General features: G+C 53.9%; 1 long non-coding RNA gene across 1 annotated transcript; it reads right to left on the bottom strand.

Annotated features, from left to right (window-relative positions):
* Positions 1-1,576: 1,576 nt before the first annotated feature.
* Positions 1,577-11,436, bottom strand: LOC104660532. The gene is made up of 4 exons (XR_747720.1): positions 11,254-11,436; positions 5,808-6,076; positions 5,565-5,644; positions 1,577-3,487 (listed from the first exon to the last, which is right to left on the bottom strand). It is a non-coding gene; the product is annotated as an uncharacterized LOC104660532 (long non-coding RNA).
* Between the last annotated feature and the right edge of the window lie 15,128 nt (positions 11,437-26,564).

Genomic DNA, 26,564 nt, shown 5'->3' with positions numbered 1-26,564 from the left:
GCCTGGCCAACATGGCAAAAACCCATCTCTACTAAAAATACAAAAATTAGCTGGGCATGGTGGTGCACACCTATAGTCCCAGCTACTCTGGAGGCTGAGACAGAAGAGTCACTTGAACCCAGGAGGCGGAGGTTGCAGTGAGCCGAGATTGCACCACTGCACTCCAGCCTGGGAGATAAAGTAAGACTCTGTCCCCTACCCAACCCCCGCCAAAAAAAAAAAAAAAAAAAAAGCAGGAGGGCTTAGTTGGGGTTAGAAGAAAATCAACCTGGATTTCAGATTCCACCATGAATGGACTGGCCAGAGACAGAAACAGAAATTGGAAGCTAGGCTCTGAAGAGGCCTGATGGATGGGGCTGGCCCCAAAGTTGATGAGGAGTAGAAAGGCCTGTGATCCACTCCCCTAGAGTATCCTTTCTTCCCACTACCTTAGTAAAACTCCTATGCAGCCTTCAGGACTGAATCTAAATGCACCATCTGCCGTAAAGACTTAACAGACCCTCCCAGGCTTTACCCCATCTCTGATTCCATTCACATTCACCTGTGTCTTCTAAAACAGTAATCCTTCTTTATTCCTTCTTTTCCCCTTCCCTTCCCTCCCCTCTCCTCCCCTCCCCTCCCCTCCCCTCCCCTCCCCTCTCTCCCTCCCTTCTCTCCCTCCCTCCCTCCCTCCCTCCTTCCCTCCCTCCCTCCCTCCCTCCCTCCCTTCCTTCCTTCCTTCCTTCCTTCCTTCCTTCCTTCCTTCCCTCTTCTCACTCTTTCTTCTCTTTCTTTCTCTCCTTCCTTGCTGCATCACCAGGCTGGAGTATAGTGGCACAATCATAGCTCACTGCAACCTCTGCCTCCCAGGCACAAGAGATCCTCCCACCTCCGCCTCCTGAATAGCTGGACTACAGGCATGTGCCACCACACCTAGCTAATTTTTTTTTTTTTTTTTTTTTTTTTTTTTTTTTTTTTTTGTAGCGACAGGGTTTTGTCATGTTGCCCAGACTGGTCTTGAACTCCTGGGCCCAAGCTATCTGCCTGCCTAGGCCTCCCAAAGTGTTGGGATTACAGGTGTGAGCCACCACACCCCACCAAAAACCGTGATCTCTTATTGAACATCTATTATGTGTCAGGAACTTGCTGAGCACTTTACCTCAGAGAGGGGAGAGGGCAGTGGCTTGCCCAGGTCCCACACCGGGGGAGAGGCAGGGCCAGGCCAGGGGCCCAGGACCCCTGACTCTTGAGGCCTGTGCTCTGAATCACTCAGCTGAACGGCCTCCTTCTGTGCTCCTTCATTACCTTTGCAGAGACGCTCTTCCTTGCTCTTCCCAGTTAGATGGTAGCTAGCTGTCTCCTTCTCCAAGAGTCCTCCCAGGGCCGGTCCGTGCCTCCCCACCATGTTCTCTGGCCCATCATTCATAGCTCTTTTCATAACCACAATGACCTCCTTCTTTGTTTACATGATTATTGTCTCTCTCCCCAACTAGACTGTGATTCCCAGAGGGCAGGGGCCATGTGTGTTACTCACTGCTGTGCCTGTGTTAAAGAGGATTTGGTTGTGCTTCAAATAGGGCAGACCTCAAATAACACTGGTTTAAACAATCAAGGGTTTATTTCTCGCTCAAGTAAATCTAAGCAGTCCAGGGCTGGTAGGGGCTTCATGGCCCCTGGGGGCTCCAGTTCCTATTGCTTTGTTGCTCTGCTATTCTCAACACACGGCTTCAAACTCACAGTGCACAACAGCTGCTACTGCTCCAGACGCCATGCTCAGGTTCTGGTCAGCAGAAAGGAGAAAAAGGGAAGAAGGCATTGCCCCTGTCCTTTAAAGAAAACTCCCAGGATGTGGGCCAAACCACTTCTCCTGGCATCTTATTGGCCAGAACCTGATCACATGGCTACATCTAGCAGCAAGGGATGCTGGGAAATGTAGTTTTAGGTTAGGTGACCATATGCCCAGCTGAGGATGGGGTAGGCTATTCTTATGAAAGAGGAAAGAAGAGACCCAGCAGCCTATGTCACAGTCCCCACCTCCTGGTTCATAATAATAATAGTAGTAGTAATAATAATAGCTGATATATATTTACTACTTTACTTTGTAGTAATTCATTTAATCCTTGCAATAACACTCAAGGTGGGGAAACAGAGGAGTGGTATTGGTCAAATCACCTACCCAAAGCCACCCCGCTGGTAAATAGCAGAGCTAGGATTTCAATTAGGGCCACCTGGTTCCAGAGCTGACACTCTCTCCTTCTCCACCATCCCTGCTTAATCACTACAGAGTGGATGACTCAACCTACTGAATTTGCTCTTGTCTGTATGGGCCTCTTAAAGGGGCTGGGCACAGAACAATGTAGGTTCCTCACCCTGCCCCTTCGGCTGGCCCAGGGCCTGAGCTGTGGCCTCCAGGGCTGAGCCTGGCCTGATGCAAGAGGACTTAGAGAGGCCAGCTCCTGGAGGGGAGGGAGTTTTGCTCCTGACAGGGGAAGGAAGGGCAGAGACATCTATGATGGAGGGTTCCAGAGAACCAGTGGAGAGAAGGGACATGGAGGCAACTTCTGACCTCCTTCCAAAACTGAAACTGAGTCAGTGTGAAACGAGGATGTTTCCAGGGCAGAGCAGAGGCTGGTGTGGCCCTGCCAAGACTCCTGGGGTGCCCTGATCTTAGTGGAGGTGAAGGGATGGACAGGCTCTTGTCGGGTCCCAGAGAAGCCCAGGGATGTAGCCTGCCCAGCGTGTCTCTAGCTCTCTCCCTTGGGCAGTGGCTGCTTCTTCCTGGGGACAGTTTCCTACTCAGCTGGGTTTCGTGCAGAAAGAGGAGGTCACAGGGACTCTGGAAAGACCTGACTTCCAACCTGTGGTACTACTGTCCTCTAGGGAGACAGACCTCAGACAGTCTGAGGGTACCACTCTCTCCCCCACCCAGCCCTGCCTTGGGCACCAGGACGTCCACCTGTCAGGTCCCTGCAGGCTTCCCTGCAGGCTTCCCAGCTTTGCCTGGGAAGCCCAAGGCTCCTGGTTCTTGTCCACATAGCCAAGGTCCCCAGTGCCTTTCTCTGCAGTGGGTGGTTGTGACCTTTTCTGTGCTGTTGGCCGCTGTGGCATCTGGTGACACCTTTATGCCCTGTCTTCTTTGTACATGCATAACAAATACATATGATTACACAGGAAACCAAGTCATTGGAAATACGGCTACCAAGATATTTTTAAAAACCACATTTAAAAACCACATTTGTGGCAGGGTGTGGTGGCTCACACCTGTAATCCGGGCACTTTGGGAGGCCGAGGTGGCTGGGTCAGGAGTTCCAGACCAGCCTGGCCAACATGGTGAAACCTCATCTCTACTAAAAATACAAAAATTAGTGGAGCGTGGTGGCATGTACCTGTAATCCCAGCTACTCAGGAGGCAGAGGCAGGAGAATCGCTTGAACCTGAGAGGAGGTGGCTGCAGTGAGCCAAGATCACACCACTGCACTCCAGCCTGGGTGACAGAGTGAGACTCCATCTAAAAAAGAAAAAAAAGAGAAAAAATAAATCACATTTGTGATGTGATAATAAATGTGCCTCTTTACTAAGCATTAATAAGATGTGGTAGCGGGTCTGTAACGGAGTGATGAGTGAGATTTTGAGAAGTCTGCACCATCTTTGACGTGATGGGAAGACAGCCGTGATTTCTGTTGGTAACAGTGCTGCAGGTCCTGCTGACTCCTGGCTTTGCTGGGTGTGATCATCATGGAAGGAAATACTAAACTGTAGTTAAATCTTAGAGAAAATGGAGATGCGATTTTTTTCTTTCTCCATCCAAGTTCATGAATGTCCTGAGTTCTACTCATGGCGTTCCCCAGGTGAGGGACCTCTGTTCTGCTCCCGTAATTGGGGTGCAGACACTATGCCCAGCAAGCAGGGAGTTTTGGGGCTGCAGGGAAGGGAGGTTGGGGAGGGGTTGGGGAAGAGCCAATCGCGAAGTGGGAGGAGTTCTGAACTGTAGAATGGACTGACCCCAGTAACTGAAGAATTGTGGAAATTGAGGGAGAGGGAGAAATCAACTAGCTCGCTGATTTCTCCAGCCTGGGGTCCTGGGCTGTACAGTCCCTAACAGCAGAGGGAGGTGAGAAAGAGGGCCGACAGGGAGTGCACCAGCTGCAACTAGATGCAGCTGGGGAGAGTGTGTTGGTCACCTCTTGATGAACTGTGCTGTGGTAATGAACAACCTCCATGTCTCAGTGCCTTGGAACCACAAAGATCTTTTGGCTTGTGCTGGGTGTCAGCTGAGCTGCAAGCAAGCAGCAGTTCTCCTTCGCATCCCCTTCTCTCCAGGACCCATGCAGGGCTATGGTCTTCATGGTAGCATGGAAGCCCCATGAAGGCCCATGTCTGCTAAGCACGAGGTTTTTCCCTGGCATCCCTGCCTCTTCTAAATACGCAGGTCGTGCTCAACAAGTTGCACTGACCCACAGGACCCAGGAGGGGGACTTTGAGGGTATTGCCATCTTCCTAACAGACCCCTGAGGCTCAGAGAGGGAGTAAGAGTCCTTCTGTACTGCCCAGCAGGTACAGGGCAGGGCAGGCCTTCCCTGCTCCAAGCTCCCTGGACATGCCCTTGGTCCCAGGCCCTGGAGTCCCCTCCCCTTCCAACCAGAAGGGAGATCCAGAGCCTAGGGCAGCCCAACTAATCGGCTCCTGGGACCATTCCCAAAACCGGAAGCTACTGATTCCTAGGATAATCTGCAGAATCTGTAGGGACTTTGGATTCCCCGTCAGAGCAAGTTTCAGCTCTCCCTTAGGCCAGCTCTTACTTCTGGCAAGGGAGCAGGACCACAGGCCTGGGCCCACAGAGCCCAGCACCCTTGGGAGCATCTTTATTTATTTATTTTTGAGATAGGCTCTCACTCTGTTGCCCAGGCTGGACTACAGTGGAGCAGTCATGGCTGACTGCAGCCTTAGCCTGCCAGCTTCAAGGCCTCAAGTGATCTTCTCGCTTCAAACTAGTTGGGGACTACAGGTGTATGCCACCACATCCAGCTAATTTTTTATTTTTTGTAGAGATGGAATTTGCCCATCATTGTCCAAGCTGGTTTCAAACTCCTGGGCTCAAGCGGTCCTCCTGCCTTGGTCTCCCAAAGAGCTCAGATCACAGGCGTGAGCCACCATGCCCAGCCATTTTTTTTTCTTTGAGCCTCAGGAACATCTTGATGCCTTCCCAGGAAACCTGGACAGGGTCTCCCTATACTCTGGGCAGCAGTGATGGGCCCCATTCTTGTCCTGGGCAATGGGGGGCCATGGAGGAGGTGGTCATCATATTCAGGCTGGGGAGGATGGACCCATTTTAGCCACAAAAGTGGATCCTTGCAACAGAGAGGCAGGAAGGTCAGAGCAAGAGAGAGGAGCCAGAAGATGCTAAACGCCTGGCTTTGAAAAAGGAGGATGAGGCCACAAGCCAAGGAATGCAGGCGGCCACTAGAAGCTGGAAGTGCAAGGAAAGGGATTTCCCTAGGGCCTCCAGAAGCAACACGGCCCCGCTGATGTCTTGACTCTTACTCCAGACTGTAAGAGAGTAAATCTGTGTTGTTTAAGCCACTGACTTTGTGATCGGTTGTTATGGCAACAAGAGGAAATGGATGCAGGGTGTTGCTCCAGCTCTTCTCCCAGTTCCTAGCCAGCTCTGATGTTCCAGAAAGAAAATAGATGCCCTGTGTGGCCCTGCTTTGTAAATGATTAAAGGGCTGAGGGGCAGTGAGGGGAGCTTCTTAAGGCTACCAGGTCACACGGAGCCCATGTCTGGGACTTTCCATCTGTGGTTTCTCAGATGTGGAAATGAAACCCACCTGTTTGCTGGGTGTGGCCTACAGGACGAGCAGGAGGCTCAAGATTCCAAATGAGAGGGAAAAATGTCCTTAGAAAGTAGTATTGCTGGGTTTCTCTGGGTCGGGCTGTCTCTGCCACTGTCCTTCTTCACCAGGAGGTCTCAGAGCCCAGCGGTGACAAGCTCAGGGTGGACTCCAGCTGCCCTGGGTGCCAATTCTCAGCTCTGCTGAGTTATCCTTTGTGTGACTTGGGCAAGTCCCTCCACCTCTCCCAGCCTCAGCTTCCTCCTCTGTAAAATGGAGATAACAGGATGAACTTACCTGGAGGACCCAATGGGATGCCATGTTTGTGAAGAGCTCAGCTCAGTGCTGGGTGCTCAGGTGCACCCCTGTGGGTGTCTGGGTACGCAGGTATGCACGTATGCAGGTGTGCTTGTATACAGGTATGTGTGTACAGGTACAGGTTGCAAGCATGTGTGTACAAGAAGGCACATGAGGTATACATGTGCAGGTATATCTGCAGCCCAGATGAGCATTCTGAAATTCGCCTTTGCCATGTCACTCCCCTGCTCAGAGCCCCCCATTGCTCCAGGGAGAAGTTGAAATCTTCATCATGGTCAACATGACCCTGCCCGGCCTGGCACCTGCCAGCCTCTTGGCCTCATCCCCCCAACTCCCCAGTTTGCACCATGTGACCTAGGCCTGCCATCCTCCTATCCGTTCCTTAAGCAGGTCATGTTTCATGGCAGTCCAGGCCTTCACCCACGCCATTCCTTCTGGAACACTTGTCCTCAGTCCTCCTCCCTGACTAGCTCCTACTCAGTCTTTGAGTCTATCACCTCCTCCAGGTAGCCTTCCCTGACTGCTACCCCACTGGAGTGATTGCCCCTCCCCTTTTACCTTATGGCATCTCCGTCCCCCATTTGCTCCCTTGGTCTCAGCACTAACTACATCTACAATAATCACTCATGACATCTCTCTTCACTCTGAGGCCATGTGTCCCCTGTCCCCAGTGCCTGACATGGGGCCTAGCCTGGAGTAGAGGCTCAGACCACTTTTGTTGAATGAATGAATGGATGAATGCACATATCTGGATGCATGAGCAAGGAGGCTGTCAGTGCAAAAGGGGTCTGCAGTATGTGTGCAAAGGTGATGCGGGCAGACACATGATTTGGCCAAGACTGTGCCTTGGAGAGGGGCTGGAGAAAGGGGGATGGACAGAGTGCCCGATCCCCATCCATAACCCTTTTCCCTGTGCAGACTGTGGCCTTACTGAGGTTGCCTTATTGTGGGGAGAGAAGGAGGATAGAGAGAGTGGAGGGTGAGAGGGGAGGTGGACGCCAGCAGTGCCAATACATTCTGCTTCATCTTCCCTTCCTGATCTCTCTGTGCCTTCCATCTGCCCAGCCTGGGCCCTTCCGCTGGATGGGGAAGGGGCAGAACTTCCCAGGGTCACCAGCCCAGTGGCCCTTCTGGTGTCCCTAGTCCCCATCCCCTTAGCTCGTTCCTTGGGCTCCTGGTCAGGCCAGGAGGAGGTCAGAGCAGAGGCTCTAGGGGAAGAGGGGATAAGGGCCTGGCCTGGCCTGGGAGCCCAGACAGCAGGCCCTGCCTCTTACTCATGCCTGGGTTGAGGCGGCCCATGACTGTGTGGCCTGGAGCAGGTCACTTCCCCTCCCTGACCCTAATCCTGTCATCTGTAAAATGGCATAGCAGCCCTTGTGAGCATCCTTGCAGCAATTAACAAGCTTCTGCTTTACAGAAGGCTCAACACAATATCTGGCACTGGAAAATGCTCAGTAAGTAGAATTTTGTCATAATCATTATCATCTCTTTCCTCTCTCCCACCTCCCTCCTGCCTTTCTTCCTCTCCTCCTTCCTGCATTCAGAACACACAGTTTGTTCCCAGTGCATCCCTAGTAGGGCAGGACAGGTCTCTCACTCATCTTTATATCCCCCACCCCTGGCCTGGGTACCTAGTAGGTGCTCAATAAATGTTTATTAGGGCCAGGCATGGTGGCTCACACCTGTAATCCCAACACTATGGGAGGCCGAGGAGGGAGGATCACTTGAGCTTGGGAGGCGGAGATTGCAGTGAGCTGAGATCTTGCCACTGTTCTCTAGAGCGACAAGTGACAGAGCGAGACCTTGTCTCAAAAATAATAAATAGCCGGTTCTGGTGGCTCCAACACTTTGGGAGGCCGAGGTGCGCGGATCACGAGGTCAGGAGATCTAGACAATCCTGGTTAACACGGTGAAACCCCGTCTCTGCTAAAAAAAAATACAGGCCGGGCGCGGTGGCTCAAGCCTGTAATCCCAGCACTTTGGGAGGCCGAGACGGGCGGATCACAAGGTCAGGAGATCCAGACCATCCTGGCTAACACAGTGAAACGCCGTCTCTACTAAAAATACAAAAACTAGCCGGGCGAGGTGGCGGGCTCCTGTAGTCCCAGCTACTCGGGAGGCTGAGGCAGGAGAATGGCGTAAACCCGAGAGGCGGAGCTTGCAGTGAGCTGAGATCCAGCCACTGCACTCCAGTCCGGGCGACAGAGCGAGACTCCGCCTCAAAAAAAAAAAAAAAAAAAAAAATACAAAAAATTAGCTGGGCATGGTGGTGGGCACCTGTAGTCCCGGCTACTCGGGAGGCTGAGGCAGGAGAATGTCATGAACCCCTGAGGCAGAGCTTGCAGTGAGCCAAGACTGCGCCACTGCACTCCAGCCTGGGCGACAGAGTGAGACTGCATCTCAAAAAAAAAATAAAATAAAAAAGGAAAAAAAAAAATAATAATAAATAGCCGGTTCCGGTGGTTCACGCCTGCAATCCCAGCACTTTGGGAGGCTGAGGTGGGCGGATCACCTGAGGTCGGGAGTTTGAGACCAGCCTGTCCAACATGGAGAAACCTCATCTCTACTAAAAATACAAAATTAGCCAGGCGTGGTGACGCATGCCTGTAATCCCAGCTACTCTGGAGGCTGAGGCTAGAGAATCGCTAGAACCCAGGAGGCAGAGGTTGTGGTGAGCCGAGATCGTGCCATTGTATTCTAGTCTGGGCAACAAGAGCGAAATTCTGTCTCAAAAATAATAAATAAATAAATAAATAAATAAATAAATAAATAAATAAATAATATTTGTGAAACGAATGTCTTCTGCCCACTGAGGGGCAATGCATTTCCTCTCTTTGGTCTCTGGTTTCCTCATCTTAAAACCAGTCCATAAACTAAGAATCTCCAAGTTTCCTCCAGTTTTTAAATAAGGACTGAATGTTATTGTCGCTGCTGTGCTGGAGTCTTTGGTCTTTTTCTTTTTTTTTTTCTTTAATATTCTTACCAGCTAATACATCCTTGAGGCCTCTTGCCTGTGCACGGGACTGGCCTCTTGATTTTCTGCCGGCCTCTGTGCTTTCACTCCTACTTTCCATCACGCAGCAGCTGGTGTAGGGACTTCTGAGCACAAACCTGTGCTGGATAAAGACAAGTGTCTTCATTATGGCCTTAGGGCCCCGCACGGCCCAGCCCTTGGGAACCTTTCCAGCCTCATCTGGAAGACTCACCTCCTGCCAGGTCACTGGGCTCCACCTCGCAGGCCTTCTCTACCCCTTTACTTTCCTGGTCCCTCCCTGCACAGGCCCTTTGCTGTTCCCCTCAAGCTGCAATGCTGTTCCCTTTTTCCTCACCCAGGCAACTCCCACTCATTCTCCAGATGTAGGTCCTGATGCCAATCCCTCCAGGAAGCCTTCCCCAACCTCCCCCTAGACTGACTCCAATCACCCCATTATTGACTGCCTAAGCCTTTCCCAGCGTCTGTCACGGGCAGGAAGTGACATCCAGTTGTGAAGAATCGCACGTATTTCCTCTGCTAGACCACGCACTCCGGCCTGGCTTGGCTCCGTGGGCCTCAGCTCCAGCCGGCAAGGAGCCTGGCCCATGACACGTGCGATTGCCCGCAACCCCTCCCCACACGATGGGAGTCTGAGGGTCTCTGCGGGGCGCCCGGATGCCTGAGGAGCCAGGCATCCACACAGGAGCCCCCAGGCTGGCAGGAAGGGCAGATGACCCCCGACTGCACATGCCAGCCCCCACCCCACAGTGCCGTCTGCTCTCAGGGGAGGACCTGTGGTAGGTCCTCCCCTGAGATTTTGTATTTTTAGTAGAGATGAGGTTTCTCCATGTTGGTCAGGCTGGTCTCAAACTCCCGACCTCAGGTGATCCGCCCACCTCAGCCTCCCAAAGTGCTGGGATTACAAGCGTGAGCCACCGAAACCGGCTATTTATTATTATTATTATTATTCCTTTTTTATTTTATTTTTTTTTTGAGATGCAGTCTCACTCTGTCGCCCAGGCTGGAGTGCAGTGGCGCAGTCTTGGCTCACTGCAAGCTCTGCCTCAGGGGTTCATGACATTCTCCTGCCTCAGCCTCCCGAGTAGCCGGGACTACAGGTGCCTACCACCATGCCCGGATAATTTTTTGTATTTTTTTTTTAGCAGAGACGGGGTTTCACCGTGTTAACCAGGATGGTCTAGATCCGCGCATTTTAGAATCAGTCTCACTCTCTGAGTTAGGCCACTCCTGGAGACGGGCTGGCCCCGAGACCAGGGCCAAATCCCAGCCCCACCGAGGGCTGTGGCGCCTCCTTGAGCAGCGCCTGCCCCCGCTCCAGGCCCCTTGGTGCGGCACAGGTGGAGGACGCCCACCTGGGCAGGGTCAGGTGGGGGCGCAGAGGTCCCCAGGGGAGCCCCCAGAGCCTCTGTGTGGCAGCAGACATTCAAGACGGCAGGAGGGAGAGCCTCCAGTGGCTGCTGGAAAGGGGTGAGCACGGAGTGTGAGTGTGTGAGGAGGGTGTGTGTGAGGAATGTGTGCATGAGAAGTGTGTGTGAGGAGTATGTAAGGAGAAGTAAGAAGTGTGTGAGAAGTGCGTGAGTGTGTGTGTGTGATAAGTGCATGAGTGTTTGTGTGAGGATTGTGTGTGTGGAGTGTGTGTGAGAAGTGCATGAGTGTGTGAGGCATGTGTGAGGAGTGAGTGTGTGTGAGGAGTGTGTGTGAGGAGTGACTGCGTGAGTTTGCAAGTGTGTGTGTGCACGCGTGTGCAGCTGGCAGAAGAGCCTTCAGTGGAGGGTGAGGAGGAAAGGAGCTGGAGAAAGGCAGCCCTCCCGCAACACTGAAGCCAGCAGCTCAGAGGCAGGGACTCAGAGGCAGGGACGTGGAGCTGCCTCCAACAAGGCGAAGGAAGGAGGGGCGGCTGGAGGGAGAAGCCACCAAACGCAGGGGAGGAGACTGGGAGAATTCTGGACCTGTGTGTCTGAAGACCCGTTTGGCCCTCTGGCAACCCCAGCGCCGAGGACTTGCGCCCTGCTGCCCAAAGACTTGGGTTTGAATACTGCCTCTTACTAGCTGTGGGACCCTGGGTGAATCCTTTGCCTCTCAGAGCCTAGGTTTCTTGGCTTGTAAAATGGAGATGATAAGAGAACATACCTGTGGATTCATTTCCTGGGGCTACCGGAAAGTGCCATGGACAGGGTGCCCTAAACAACAGACATTTGCTCACAGTTCTGGTGGCCAGAGCTTGAGATCAAAGCGTCAGCAGAGCTGGTTTCTCCTGAAGCCTCTCTCCTTGGCTTGCAGATGTCACATTCTCCCTGCGTCTTCACATGGCATATGTCTGTGTCCCAATTTCCTCTTCTTACAAGGACATCAGCTATGTCAGACTAGGGTGCACCCTGATGACCTCATTTTAACTTAATCACCTCTTTTGAACCCTTACTTAGTCTGTTTGGGCTGCTAAAACAAAATACCACAGACTGGGCGGCTTAGAAACAACAGAAATTTATTGCTCACAGTTCTGGAGGCTGGGAAGTCCAGGATCAAGGTGCCAGCAGATTGGTGCCTGGTGAGGACTGTTTCGCTTCCTGGTTCATAGACAGTGCCTTCTTCCTGTGTCCTCACATAGTGGACATGGTAAGCAAGCTCCCTGGAGCCTCTTTTTATTTATTTATTTTATTTATTTTATTTATTTTTATATTTTTTATTTTTATTTTTATTTTTTGAGACAGAGTCTTGCTCTGTCGGCCCAGGCTGGAGTGCAGTGGCTAGATCTCAGCTCACTGCAAGCTCCGCCTCCCGGGTTTATGCCATTCTCCTGCCTCAGCCTCCCGAGTAGTAGCTGGGACTACAGGTGCCCGCCACCTCGCCCAGCTAGTTTTTTGTATTTTTTTTTTTTTTTTTAGTAGAGACGGGGTTTCACCGCGTTAGCCAGGATGGTCTTGATCTCCTGACCTCGTGATCCGCCGTCTCGGTCTCCCAAAGTGCTGGGATTACAGGCTTGAGCCACTGCGCCCGGCCTATTTATTTTTTTTAGACGGAGTCTTACTCTGTCACCCAGGCTGGAGTGCAGTGGCGCAATCTTGGGTCACTGCAACCTCCGACTCCCTGGTTCAAGCAATTCTCCTGCCTCAGCCTCCTGAGTAGCTAGGATTACAGGCATGCGCCACCACACCCAGCTCATTTTTGTATTTTCAGTAGAGACGGAGTTTCACCATGTTGGCCAGGATGGTCTCGATCTCCTGACCTCATGATGTGCCCGCCTTGGCCTCCCAAAGTGCTAGGATTACAGGCATGAGCCACTGCACCCGGCCCCTGGAGCCTCTTTAATACGGGCATTGCAGCCGGGCGCGGTGGCTCACGCCTGTAATCCTAGCACTTTGGGAGGCCGAGGTGGGCAGATCACAAGGTCAGGAGATCAAGACCATCCTGGCTAACACGGTGAAACCCCCGTCTCTACTAAAAATACAAAAAATTAGCCAGGCATGGTGGCAGGCACCTGTAGTCCCAGCTACTTGGGAGGCTGAGGGAGAATGGCATGAACCCGGGAGGCGGAGCTTGCAGTGAGCCGAAATCATGCCACTGCACTCCAGCCTGGGAGACAGCGAGACTCCGTCACACACACACACACACACACACACACACACACACACAAAAGTGCATTGTTATGGTTGGGATATTTGTCCCACCAAAATCTCATTTTGAAATGTAATCCCTGGCTGGGCATGGTGGCTCACTCTTGTAATCCCAGCAGTTTGGGAGACTGAGGTGGGTGGATCGCCTGAAGTCAGGAGTTCAAGACAAGCCTGGCCAACATGGTAAAACCACATCTCTACTAAAAATACAAAAAATTAGCCAGCCATGGCGGCAGACGCCTGTAATCCCAGCTACTTGGGAGACTGAGGCAGGAGAATCACTTGAACCCAGGAGGTGGAGGTTGCAGCGAGCCGAGATTGCGCCACTGCACTCCAGCCTGGGCAACAAGAGTGAAACTCCATCTCAAAAAAAAAAAGAAAAAGAAATGTAATCCCCAAAGTTGGAGATGGGACCTGATGGGAGGTGTTTGGTTGTCTTGGTGCTGTCTTCCTGATAGTGAGTGGGTTCTCGTGGGATCTGGTTGTTTAAAAGTGTGTGGCACCTCCCCCTCAACTCTCTCTTCCTCCCGCTCTGGCCATGTGAGACACCTGTTCCCCCTTCACCTTCTGTCATGATTGGAAGCTTCCTGAGGCCTCCCCAGAAGCTGAGCAGATGCCAGCACCATGCTTCCTGTACAGCCTGCAGAGCCGTGAGCCAATCAAACCTCTTTTCTTTGTAAATTACGTGGTCTCAGGTGTTTCTTTACATAAATTCCAAGACGGACTGATACAGGCATTAATCTTACTCATAAGGGCAGAGCCTCTCACTTCCCAAAAGCCACCACCTCATAATATCATCACATTGAAGATTAGGTTTCAACCTGAATTTTGGTGGGATACAAATATTCAGACTATAGTACCCTGTCTCCAAATACAGACACATTCTGAGGACCTGGGGGTTAGGACTTCAACATATGGATTTGGAAGAGCACAATTCAGCCTGTAACATCTGCTTTGGTTTGGTTTGGGCGCCCCTGCATGTAGGCCTCAAATAAAGGCTGTTGTACTTGTAGTTTGTTTGGGACGAGTACTCCTAGGGGCAAGAGTGAGGGATGGGGAGTGGGCACGGCAAAAGAGGAGCGGCAAGAAAACTAATGCAAAGTCCAGGCGCGGTGGTTCATGCCTATAATTCCAGCACTTTGGGAGGCCGAGGCAGGTGGATCACTTGGGATCAGGAGTTACAGACCAGCTTGGCCAACATGGCAAAACCCCGTCACTACTAAAGATACAAAAATTATCAGCCTGGCAAACATGGTGAAACCCTGTCTCTACTAAAAACACAAAAATTAGCCGGGTGTGGTGGCAGGCGCCTGTAATCCCAGCTTCATGTGAGGCTGAGGCAGGAGAATAGCTTGAACTAGGGAGGTGGAGGTTGCAGTGAGCCAAGATTGTGCCACTGCACTCCAGCCTAGGTGACAGAGCAAGACTCTGTCTCAAAAAAAAAGAAAAAAAAAAAAAAAGAAAGCCAATGCAAATGTGCATTGCTGTGTTCACCACTATGGAAGCCGGGGTGCCAGATCCCCCAGGATCATCAGAGCTGCCTTACCAAATACATCTCAGAACCATCCACCCAGGGGAAGAAAGGAGGGGGCATTGCTTCCAGGGCTCTGCTGCCTTTGAGGAAGCGTTGGCCTGTAGGGTGTTCACGTGCTTGCACTTGCAGTTGAGTGTGTGTAACTGCTGAGTGGGTTACTGTGGAGGGGTGGGGGCGGGGGGATCCCACACTGCGGCATCAGCAAAGCCCCAGGCTGGAAGCGAGAGGCAAGCACAGGGCAGGCCATTGTCAGCTTACAGCTGCGTGGAGCTTGTCACAGCCTGCGAGGTCTGTTTACTGCAGCTGGGCCTGGATTAGCAGGTGAAGCCAAGAAGTCTGAAGCCATTCAGGCGAGTTGCTCAACACAGTCCACCCCTTGTAGCACTCAGCCCCGCCCCTGCCCCCCGCTGTGTCCACCGTCAGTGTCCCCTTCGAGGTGCTCGTATCTGCAGTGCCTGCAAACAGCTCACGCTAGAGGGTTACCAAGAGGAGCTCAGAACCCACAGGAGTAGGAACCCCTTTCTGTGCATGTTGGTCCTGGTCCCTGGCACAAAGGCCCCCGTGTGACAGATGCAGTCACAGGTTTGAGTTCAGTGGGATCCACGCTGTGCCCAGTGGAGCCCTCCCCTACTTCCCTTCTCCCCTGCCCTCTCTCCCCTCTCCCCTGTCCCAGATAGCTGGGGCCTCTCATCTGACATACCTAAAACTGCAGGGACAAGAAGCACAAATCCACAAGGAGGTCACTGGGGCATGGTGGGTGGGGGCAGGCAATCCTATTTCTACAACTTGTCCCCGGACCATGTGTTCTAGCTTCTGGGGACGTGGCACCTGTGACTGGTTGTTGGCTCTGTGCTTGGGGTGTTGCACAAGCTGGCTGCCCCTACGTTCCATCAGGCCCAGGCTCCAGGGTGAGACCGGTGGGCATTGCTCTCATGTGCCCCCTGGGATCCTCCCTCGCCATGAAGTGTGTCCCTTGGTCCGGGGCCTAGGTGGGCAGGATTCCACATCTCCAGATGGGGCATTCAGAGCTGCATTCTAGATGCAGTGGCGGCATGGAGATCTGTCAAGGTGGCACAGAACCACTGCCGTGACTGGATTCCCAGGTGAGGACTAGAAGAACGAGGGTTGTGGAAGAGAGGGGTGCTGCTCGCAGGGCTCAGTGTGCAGATACAGAGAAGGCTCAGCACAGGATCTGGCACAGTCGGTCTACCAAATTGCCACTATGCCCATTTTACAGATGAGAAGCCTGAGGCTCAGGGGAGGAGGCAGCTTGCCCAAGGACCCAGTGCTAGCGGGCAGCAGAGCTAGGTTGGGGACCAGCTTTAAAAATCCTGTGCTCGTAGCTGTAAGGCTCTCCTCCCGGCCTCACTACTGACCCAGTGAGTACATGTCTCTTTACAAAGGGAGTTTCGTTCTGTGCCTGCGCTGGCCCAGGGAATGTCGAGGAGGCCAAGGGCACCCCGCATGGCCTTCTGGGACAGCTCCTTCTCTGACCGACAGAGGCCTTTCTGAGATAGCTGGTGGCCAAAGCCACTAACTGAGGGGCAGGACAAGGGGACTCTGAGCACCTTAGTCCCTACCCCACATCCCGGCTTCTATCCAGGATCCAAAAGTTTCCCCTGACGGGCACTCCTTCCCCTCCAGCTCAGACAAGTGGGCAGGGCTCTCGGGTCAGATAGACCTGAGCTCTGCCCTCTTCCCCCTCCTGGCTATGGGACCCTGGGTGAGTCTTAGTCTCTGTTCCTTCATTGCACTTCATGGAGACTGAATGAGATCCGAGGGTGAGGCCCTGGTCCAGAGCTGCTGTTAATCCAGGACCCTCCTCTCTCAGGAAGGACACGGAATCCACTAATGACCATTGGTCCACCAAGGCACAGAGAGGGCAAGGGGCCTGCCTAGGTCACCAGCAGTCCTGAGTCTAGTCCTGACTCCCAATCCAGGCCTCCCTTGACCATACCCCAAAAGAAAATGAAGGTGGAGACATGGGGGTTGTGGGGAGAGGAAGGAGATAGAGAAGAGGGGGGAGCTTACACTCCCCTCCATAGTGCCTCTCACACAGTTAGTGTTCACTAAATATTTGCTGAATGATGAGTAAATGTTAGGTGGTTGGATAGATGGGGCCTGAGGCGGGTGAGACCTAGCTATGCGCTGTTCCGAATCCCAGCCCACGGCATCCTGCCAGTCCTCCCGCTAACCTCATTTGGTTGCTAGCAGTAGCCTTCATTTTCTGCTGAGTCACTACTCTCAACCCAGACATGGGGTTGGGCGTGCCAGGAATTTGGAGGGAAGAAAGATTGACAGAATCTCAGCACCTCAACACCAGCTCCATTTTTAAGATGAAGAAACTGAGGCGGGGGAGAGTCAGAAGGTCTGCTCAGCCCTGGAACACCCCACGTTCCCAGCAGTCTTGGGCCCCCACCTCTGCCCGGCTTACCCACCTCCATCAGGGAGCCTCTGTCATTCTCGTAGCTGGGGGGTGGGGGACTGGGGAACAGAACACATTCCCCAGGGCCCTTTGAGTCATGCTGAGTCCTATAGAAGTCCCAGCACTTCCCATGGAGCTCCCAGGAAGCTTTAGCTGGCCTCTGGGAAGTACGCTGGGGCTCCTGGCCCTCTAAACAGAGAATGGCGCCTCTGCTCCATGAGTCTCTTTCCTCCTTTCCTCTCTGGCCCCTCTTGCCCTTCTCTGTGCCTGGTGGCAGGATCTAGGAGCCCATCTCTGTCCCCCATACGTACTGTGGCCTTGGGCAAGTCCCTGCCCTTCCCTGGGCCTCACTGGCCCAGCTGGGGCCAGGACAGCAAACCCAAGTCTCTCTTGACCAGACCCCCCAGGACACCGTGTCCATTGGAGCTCTGACTGTACCTCCTTTCCCCTGGTGCCCTCCAGTCCCCACCCGTCTCTCTCTCTCTGGCCCTCTTACGGACTCCCAGAGGGAGACTGTCCCACCCCACCTCCTGGCTTCTACTTCCTCTTGGTCTCCCTCTTCCTGGCCACCCTCCTCGGAGGATGCCAAGTCTGCAGGTTTCCCGTGACCTTGAACAACCGGCAGTTTGGGAGTGAGCAGCTCCAAGCTTTGCAAGGAGGGCCTGGGGTGAGGCCCACCGTGGGTCCTGGGGGCTGCATTGCCTTTGCACGCCACGCCCTGTCCTGCTGACCTTGCTTCGTTTTTCTCCATGGCACATGGCATCTTCTCACTGCTTACTTGGGTACTGTACGACCATGGCCTCAGCAGAATGTCCCTTCCACAAGGGTAGGGGTTTTGTCAGCTATGGTCACTGCTCGGTCCTCACCCCGAAGGCCTATAACAGTGCCTGGCCCACAGGGGGCCTCCTTCCTGCTGAGGAAGGAGGATTTCCTCCAAGCCACCGTGTGGGGAGCACTTCCTTGTGGGCACCTCACTGCCTCTGATCCACTATCTACCTGCCCAGGATATGCCAGGCCCCTTTCGGAAGATGGGGAAACTGAGGCTCAGAGAGGAAGAGAGGAAGGGAAGGAATGGATGCAACCTCACACTGTGGTCCCTGGTGGGAGTCCAGAGTCGAACCCACGCATTCAGGCCGCCGCGGCGCTTGACTTAACCCTTCCTCCCACAGCCAGTCCGCCACCCCAGCAGCTGAGAAGGGCTGGGACAGCCCCGCCCGCACCCCAGGTCCCTGACGCCTTTGGCTACACCCCTATGGTAGAGTGGAGAAACTGAGGCACCCCGCAGCCTTGGATTCCCTGAAAGCCTCCTTCCCAAACCTGCGCCCGCCTCCCCTCGGGCCCTGCCCTCCCTCCCCAGCCCTGGCCCTGGCCCCGGCCCCGGCCCCGGCCCCGGCCCCGCGCAGCCCCGGGCCCTTGGCAGAGCTCAGCCCGCGCCCTCCCGGAGCCAGGGAGGGAGAGAAAAATGAGTTTTCCTGCCGCCCGGTGGCGGTGTCAATTGATCGCGCGCGGGCGGGGCTGCGCGCCGGGCTGGGGGCCTCGCTCGCAGCTGCCGGCGCGCAATTATCGGGAAAAAACTGGGGCGGCTGCCGCGGTGAAATTAGTTATCGATCCCTCGGTGGGGCCGCGGGGCCGCGCTTCGCGCTGACGGCTGCAGACCCGGCCGGGCCCGCTGGGCTGGGCGGAGGCCTGGGGGGCGGCGGGGGCGGGCCCTCCCCCTGCCCCGGCCTCTCCCTCCTCCCGCTCCTACCTCCTCCTCCCGCCCGCGCTCCCCTCTCCCATTCATCCTTGCCGCCGTATCGACCCGCGGCCGACCCCGCGCGGCCAGGCGCCCCCGCCCGCTGCCCTCTCCTTTCCCAGCCTGGCCTCCCCCGCGGGGGCTGTCACCGAGCGCCTGGCACGGCCGGGCCCTGCCCCGGGGGAGGAGGGACCAGGGCCAGGGGCGGGAGCCAGCCCTTGTGCTCGCAGGCCTGGGTTCGGAGCCCAGCTGCCTGGGAAGGTTTCCAGATCTCCCTGAGCCTCAGTTTCCTCATCTGTAAACCGGGTGATGGTGGCTTCGTCCCCCGCTTTGAGAGGACAGCAGGAGAGGCATCCTGAGAAGTGAGTTCGCCTGGAAGCTGCCAGGCTGTAGTTTGCGTTAATACCACCGGTCTTCCCAGTCACTCTAGGAGACTGGTCATATCCCCGTTTTACAAATGAGGAAACTAACTCAGCGAGGGGAGATGCCGTGTCCAGGGACACACAGTAAGCAGGTGGCCCAGGAGGACCCCAGAACCCGGCTGCAGGTGGCGGTGGGCGGGGGGGGGGGGGTGCCTGCGGAAGGGGAGGGACCGGAGCAGCGGGAGGTCAGCGCTGGCACCTGCAGCCCTGTCAGCCTGCGGGGGTGCGGAGGTTTGGCAGGTCTTAGCAGAGTGGTGCTGACAGATCCCGGAGCCTGGGTGGAGGTCAGGGCTCCTCAGCCCTCGCTGAGCCATGGCCTCGGCAGCCTCCTGGTTGGAGAGGAAGAGTGGGGAGGGGCAGAGGAAGGAGAGGGAAGCAAAGAGGAGAAGGGGAGGGTCTTTGCTTAGAGCCAGCCCGCCGCCCTCTCCTTTCCCAGCACTAGGCTGCATTTGGGAGGGAGGCTGCAGGCTGGAGAGCAGGGGATGTGAGTTCCAATCCTGAGGCTCCACTAAGTGGTGTGACCTTGAGCAAGGCCCTGCCCCTCCCCAGGCCTCCTACAAAGACGTTATTGGGTCTTATGTCCCTCAGGGCTCCTCTGGGCTCCCTTCTGCCTGCCAGTCACAGCCTCATGCATCTCAGAGTCTCAGAACTTTTTTTTTTTTTTTTTTTGAGAAAAAGTCACTCTGTCACCCAGGCTGAAGTGCAGTGGTGTGATCTCAGCTCACTGCAACCTCTACCTCCCGGGTTCAAGCAATTTTCCCGCCTCTCAGCCTCCTGAGTAGCTGAGATTACAGGTGTGTTACCACCATGCCTGGCTAATGTTTTTGTATTTTAGCAGAGATGGGGGTTTCACCATGTTGCCCAGGCTGGTCTCGAACCCCTGAGCTCAGGCAATTGGCCCACTCAGCCTCCCAAAGTGCTAGGATTACAGGCGTGAGCCACCTCACTCGGCCCTCAGCACATCTTCATCCAGCATCTACTGTGTGCCAGGACTGGGCTGGGCACAGCAGATACAGCTGAGGACAAAGACAGCCCGGTCCCAGCTCTCTTGGAGCAAGATAGGTATTAAGCAAACCATTGTAAGGCCATGCACCTACACCTTGGGGGGCGTTCAAAGGGACTGACAGGATATGTGGGGTGGGTGGGTCACGAGGAAGACTCCCAGAGTCAGCGACATTTGAAGGTAGGGCGAGGCAGGGGCAGGGAAGAGCAGGCTTCGCAGGGAAACGACATGAGCCAAGGCCCAAGTTCAAAAGGAGCTCTGAGCATTGCAGAAACAGAGAAAGGCTGGTGTGCTGAGGACAGGTGAGGAGGATGAGGCTGGCAGGGCCAGGCTGTGGAGGGCTTGCGTGCTGTGAAGGAGGTTACGCTCCTTCCTGAAGGTAGAGGAACACAGAAAGTACTCAATCGCGGAGGGACAGGCTCAAGTCGGCCCCTTGGCTGCAAGCCTGTGTCTTCCTGTTCGTCCATGGGTGTTGCATGCAGAAGTCCTGCTTCAGAGGTCTGGCTTTGTTCTTGGCCTCTCTGAGCCTCAGTTTCCTATTCTGTAAAATGGAGATAGTGACGCCCAATGCTGTAGTGGCTGTGGGTTTTGCTGGGGACAGCCCTGGGTTCAAGTCTTCCTTTATAAGCCGTGAGTCCTTGGGCAGTGTCCAACAAGCGGCTCAAAGGGGCCCTGTGTTCTCCCTCTCCCAACTTTCCTGGCTCCCCAGATGGGATTCTAGAGGCGTCCTCAGGATCCAGAAGAAGGTCTCCTTGGTGACAGGGGAGGCGATGGCTAGCCCCTCCGCTGGCCTGATGGTGAGGAGAGGCAGGGCGGGAGCGCTGGAGGCCAGTGCTGGGGGTCACAGCTCCTGCCTCTTCCCCTCTGTACTCCCCCTGCTCGCTGCAAGGGGACACAGAAAATGACAGAGGGGCAAGCTGGCCTGTTGGGACTGGGGATACCTTATGTCCTGTAAAAACTGGTCCTCCCCTGGTTTCTGGGGAGCACGCTTTATTCTATTCTTGATTTGGACATGGGTATTACTGATGAGTTCACTTTGTAAAGGTTCACAGAACTGAACACCTGGGATACATTTCTGTGTATGTGTCACACTTCAACAAAAAGTGCCACTGGGGGCCGGGCGTTGTGGCTCATGCCTGGAATCTCAGCACTTTGGGAGGCTGAGGCGGGCAGATCACATGAGATCAGGAGTTCAAGACCAGCCTGACCAACAAGGTGAAACCCCATCTCTACCGAAAATACAAAAATTAGCAGGGCCTGATGGCACACACCTGTAATCCTAGCTGATCAGGAGGATGAGGCAGTAGAATCGCTTGAACCCAGGAGGCAGAGGTGGTAATGAACTGAGATCGCACCACTGCACTCCAGCCTGGGCAACAGAGCAAGACTCTGTCTCAAAAAAAAAAAAAAAAAAAAAAAAAAGTGCCACTTCTCCGAGCTGCTGGTGGCTCACAGACAGCAGCCTGTGAGGTAGGAGCAAACATCCCATTTGGCAGAAGACCAGAGTGAGGCCCTGGGGGAACTGAGCCCTCACCTAACTGCAGTGGGTCTCCAGGGAGCCCAGACATGTGCCCACTGGAGAGGGCTCTGACTCCAGCTTCCCCAGGTCTGAAGAGCACACCTGGCTGGTTTCTGGGATTCGTGTAACTATAGAAGCGCCTGCTGGCTGGGCGCAGTGGCTCAAGCCTGTAATCCCAGCACTTTGGGAGGCCGAGACGGGCGGATCATGAGGTCAGGAGATGGAGACCATCCTGGCTAACCCGGTGAAACCCTGTCTCTACTAAAAAATACAAAAAAACTAGCTGGGTGAGGTGGCGGGCGCCTGCAGTCCCAGCTGCTCCGGAGGCTGAGGCAGGAGAATGGCGTGAACCCGGGAAGCGGAGCTTGCAGTGAGCTGAGGTCTGGCCACTGCACTCCAGCCTGGGCGACAGAGCGAGACTCTGTCTCAAAAAAAAAAAAAAAAAGAAGCGCCTGCTGACAGGGGCCTCTGAGAGAGAATTAGCCATGGCATCGCAGGATCAAAACCATCTGGTTGGCCAAGTGCAGTGGCTCACGCCTGTCATCCCAACACTTTGGGAGGCCTGGCGGGGCAGATCTCTTGAGGTCAGAAGTTCAAGACCAGCCTGACCAACATGGTGAAACCCCATCTCTACTAAAAATACAAAAAATTCGCTGGTGTGGTGGTGGGCACCTGTAATTCCAGCTACTAGGGAGGCTGAGGCAGGGGAGTCGCTTGAACCTGGGAGGCGGAGGTTGCAGTGAGCCAAGATCACAACACTGTACTGTAGCCTGGGTGATAGAATGAGACTCTGTCTTAAAAACAAACAAACAAACAAACCATCTGGTTGACGGATGTGGTGGCTCACGCCTGTAATCCCAGCACGTTGGGAGGCTGAGGTGGGCAGATCACATGCGGTCAGTTCAAGACCAGCCTGGCCCACATAGTGAACCCCCACCTCTACTAAAAATACAAGCAATTAGCCAGGCATGATGGCGCATGCTTGTAATTCCAGCTACTTGAGGGACTGAGGCAGGAGAATCCTTGAACCTGGGAGGCAGAAGGTTGCAGTGAGTTGAGATTGCGCCACTGCACTACAGCCTGGGCGACAAGAGCAAAACTCCATCTCCAAACAAACAAACAAACAAACAAACAAACAAAAACTTTCTGGTCTTCTCCCTGGCCCTAGGAACACTGAGGCACACAGAAAATCAGTGACTTGGCCAGGTCTTCCAGTATGGAGAGAGAGCCAGGATTTCAAACAAGACCTGCCTACCTGGCTACAAGGCCACAAAGCCACATGTTTTCCATGGCACTGACCACCTTCCTGCCCTGTGTTTGCCCCTCCATCAATATCTGACATTCCACCTGCCATCATGACACACGGGGGTGAGCAGAGGAGTGCAAGGAGTGAAGGAGAGGAGGAAGAGGAGAGTAGGAGGAAGATGAACTTCACGGAGCTGCTGGGCCCTGAATACCCCATTCCCTAGAATCATACTCAAGGCCATGGCCAACCAGGCCCTTCCCATCCTCAGTCCTGTTTTTCCCTTCCTTCCCTGGCCCCCGACCTGTGTCTCATTTCCAGCCACATGGGACACTGGGCCACTCCTCACACCCATCTGTCATACTTCTGCCCCGAGCCTTTTCCTAGACTGTTCCCCGGTACTCTGCCTAGCAGACCTCTGTAGCAGGGATCAGACACGCAGCCGTGAGCCAGGGGGGTCATGGCCCTGGCCCTCATAGTTTTCAGTGAAGCTGACACATGTATATCTGGGTGAGTATCTGAAGGAATGTGTATGTACACCTTTCGTTAGCCTTTTTTTTTTTTTTTGAGACAGGATCTCTGTTGCCTAGACTGGATGACGGCTCACTGCAACCTCCATCTCCCTAGCTCAAGGGATCCTCCCACCTCAACCTCCCGAGTGGCTGGGACGACAGGTGCGTGCCACCATGCCTGGCTAATTTGTGTGTGTGTGTGTGTGTGTGTGTGTGTGTGTGTGTGTGTGTGTGTGTGTATTTTTTTTTTTTTTAAGAAATGGGATCTCATTATGTTGCCCAGGCTGGTCTCGAACTCCTGACCTCGTGATCCGCCCGCCTCAGCCTCCCAAAGTGCTGGGGATTACAGGCGTGAGCCACCACGTCTGGCCTAGTTAGGCTTTTCTTTTTTTTTTTTTTTTTTGGGACGGAATCTCGCTCTGCCGCCCAGGCTGGAGTGCAGTGGCCGGATCTCAGCTCACTGCAAGCTCTGCCTCCTGGGTTTAGGCCATTCTCCTGCCTCAGCCTCCCGAGTAGCTGGGACTACAGGCGGCCGCCACGTCGCCCGGCTAGTTTTGTAGTTTTTAGTAGAGATGGGGTTTCACCGTGTTAGCCAGGATGGTCTCGATCTCCTGACTTCGTCATCCACCCGTCTCGGCCTCCCAAAGTGCTGGGATTACAGGCTTGAGCCACTGCGCCCGGCCTAGTTAGGCTTTTCTAAGCATGAGGACACGTGCATACTTGCACGCACATCTCCGTATGTATATAAGTTAATGTGCATTGTGGCCATAATGGACAGGACTGTTGTAAGGGTGAAGGGAAAGCTTCCCCTTCACCCTTGAAGGTTTGCTGAAAAATCACCTCACAAAAAGTCAGATTAGGCCTGGGGTGGTAGCTAACGCCTGTAATCCCAGCACTTTGGGAGGCTGAGGCGGACAGATCACGAGGTCAGGAGTTCGAGACCAGTCTGACCAATATGACGAAACCCCATTTCTACTAGAAATACAAAAATTAGGCCAGGCGCGGTGGCTGACGCCTGTAATCCCAGCACTTTGGGAGGCCGAGATGGGCGGATCACGAGGTCAGGAGATCAAGACCATCCTGGCTAACATGGTGAAACCCCGTCTCTACTAAAAAATACAAAAAACTAGCCAGGCGAGGTGGCGGGCGCCTGTAGTCCCTGCTACTCTGGAGGCTGAGGCAGGAGAATGGCGTAAATCTGGGAGGCGGAGCCTGCAGTGAGATGAGATCTGGCCACTGCACTCCAGCCTGGGTGACAGAGCGAGACTCCGCCTCAAAAAAAAAAAAACAAAAAAAACAAAAAAAATTAGCTGGATGTGGTGGCAGGCGCCTGTAGTCCCAGCTACTTGGGAGGCTGAGGCAGGAGAATGATGTGAACCCAGGAGGTGGAGCTTGCAGCAAGCTGAGATCACGCCACTGCACTCCAGCCTGGGCGACAGAGCGAGACTCTGTCTCAAAAAACAAACAAAAACAACAACAAAAAATTAGCTAGGCATGGTGACGCTCGCCTGTAGTCCCAGCTATTCAAGAGCCTGAGGCAGAAGAACGGCTTGAACCTGGGAGGCGGAGGTTGCAGTGAGCCAAGATCGTGCCACTGCACTCCAGCCTGGGTAACAGAACGAGACTCCGTCTCAAAAAAAAAAAGAAAAAAAAGATTAATACAAAAAAAGCATATAAATTTACTATTGCATTGTACATGGGGAAAGTCAGAGTGACTGCCCCGTATCCCGGTGGGATACAGATGCTTGCATACCCTACTTCTTAGGGGAAAGGGAGGTGGGGAAGCATGGGTAACTTTAAGGGGATAGTAAATGATTTTTAGGGTCTGGCACAGTGGCTCACGCCTGTAATCCCAGCACTTTGGGAGGTCGAGGCAGGTGGATCACGAGGTCAGGAGATCAAGACCATTCTGGCTAATGCAGTGAAACCCCATCTCTACTAAAAATACAAAAAATTAGCCAGATATAGTAGCACGTGCTTGTAGTCCCAGTTACTCAGGAGGCTGAGGCAGGAGAATCGCTTGAACCCAGGAGGCAGAGGTCGCAGTGAGCCGAGATCCCTCCACTGCACTCCAGCCTGGAAGACAGAGAAAGACTGTCTCAAAAAACGAACAAACAAACAAACAACAACAACAACAACAACAAAACTATTTTTTTGGGAATTCGATGGGCTCAAAGAACACCCAATGGTAAGTCTACTGAGCCTGCAGAGCAGACAATCATTTGTGACAGAAGTCTGTCCAGATTCGTTGATAGACTTTGTCTTCCTTCCTGTGATATGGGCTTAGTTATTGAAAACTCAGAGAAGGGCCCAGAGGTCTCTGTCTTCATCTTTGGTCGGTCCAGACTCTAGGCAGATAAGGGAACTTGAGCCTGTGCTTTGGGAGAGGTGGACGATTGGGAGACAGGAGCGGGGTGGGCAGGGGACCAATTGTTCTCCTTGGGGGATCTGTCTGGTCTTTAGGCAGGGAGGGGAAAAGTCTCTTCTAGCATCTATTGATGTCTAAGGGTCTTTAATTCGAAACACAGATGATACCAGGGAGCTGTATTTGGGGGTAAAGTTCGGGCTGCACTCCGTCGCTGTGTCTGTGTAATGCTGACTCTGCACGTACAGATGTACAAACGCAAATAGCTCCATACATGCACAACCATGTATATGTTCGCGTGCATGTGAGCATTTATGCATATGTGCATCTTTGTGGATGTTTGTATGTCCATCGTACGTGTGCCCATGTCTATCCGTTTGTACTTGGTTTTCAGTGCACATTAGTGAGCAGGTGAACGTTTCTGTGAATGTTTATAAGCATGTGGAACAGGCATCTTTGTGGCTGCAGGAGTTACACAGGTGCATATGTAATGGCTGTATGTACATCTGTATGTTTGATGTGTATGTGCATGCATGAGTGCCATGCACAATCTCTGTGCACACCTTTGTGGTTTCTTTACATATGCATGTGTGTAATTCCCCTTCACATGTGTGTCTGTGTGGATATCTTCCTCTGAGCGCACGAACATTTCTGTGGGTGCTTGTGCCTCTGTGCACATTCTGAGAGGTGCCCTGGGTGTGTGCAAGGGCACACTCATTAGGGATCACAGTACACTGCCTGCCGTGGGGAGGAGCATGCTTTTCCGGGTTTTCTGGAGGACAGAGAGAATGGGGTGGGGCTCAGCTGCTGGTTGCCTGGTGGGGATGCTGAGGAGGGAGACAGAAGCCATCCAGCGCCACCCAGCTGCCCCCCTCATCCTGGCCTTCACACTGCCCAACTAGGGTTCAGGAAAATGGCCTCCTCCTGCTTCCCACAGGCCTCCAGGGCTGGTAGGGGCAGGAGCCTGCCGCAGCCTCGAGCAGGCTGAGATCTCCTGGGACCCTTGCCAAGGGAGCCTCTCAAGCGCCTCTGAGCTCACTGAGCCGTGCTGCACTCCTGTGTCCACTGTGTG

The sequence above is a fragment of the Rhinopithecus roxellana genome, chromosome 16 (genome assembly GCF_007565055.1).
Source record: "Rhinopithecus roxellana isolate Shanxi Qingling chromosome 16, ASM756505v1, whole genome shotgun sequence".
NCBI classification, from domain to species: Eukaryota; Metazoa; Chordata; class Mammalia; order Primates; family Cercopithecidae; genus Rhinopithecus; species Rhinopithecus roxellana.
Note: the sequence above shows the minus strand (reverse complement) of the source record. Positions and strands in the feature narration are given on the sequence as shown.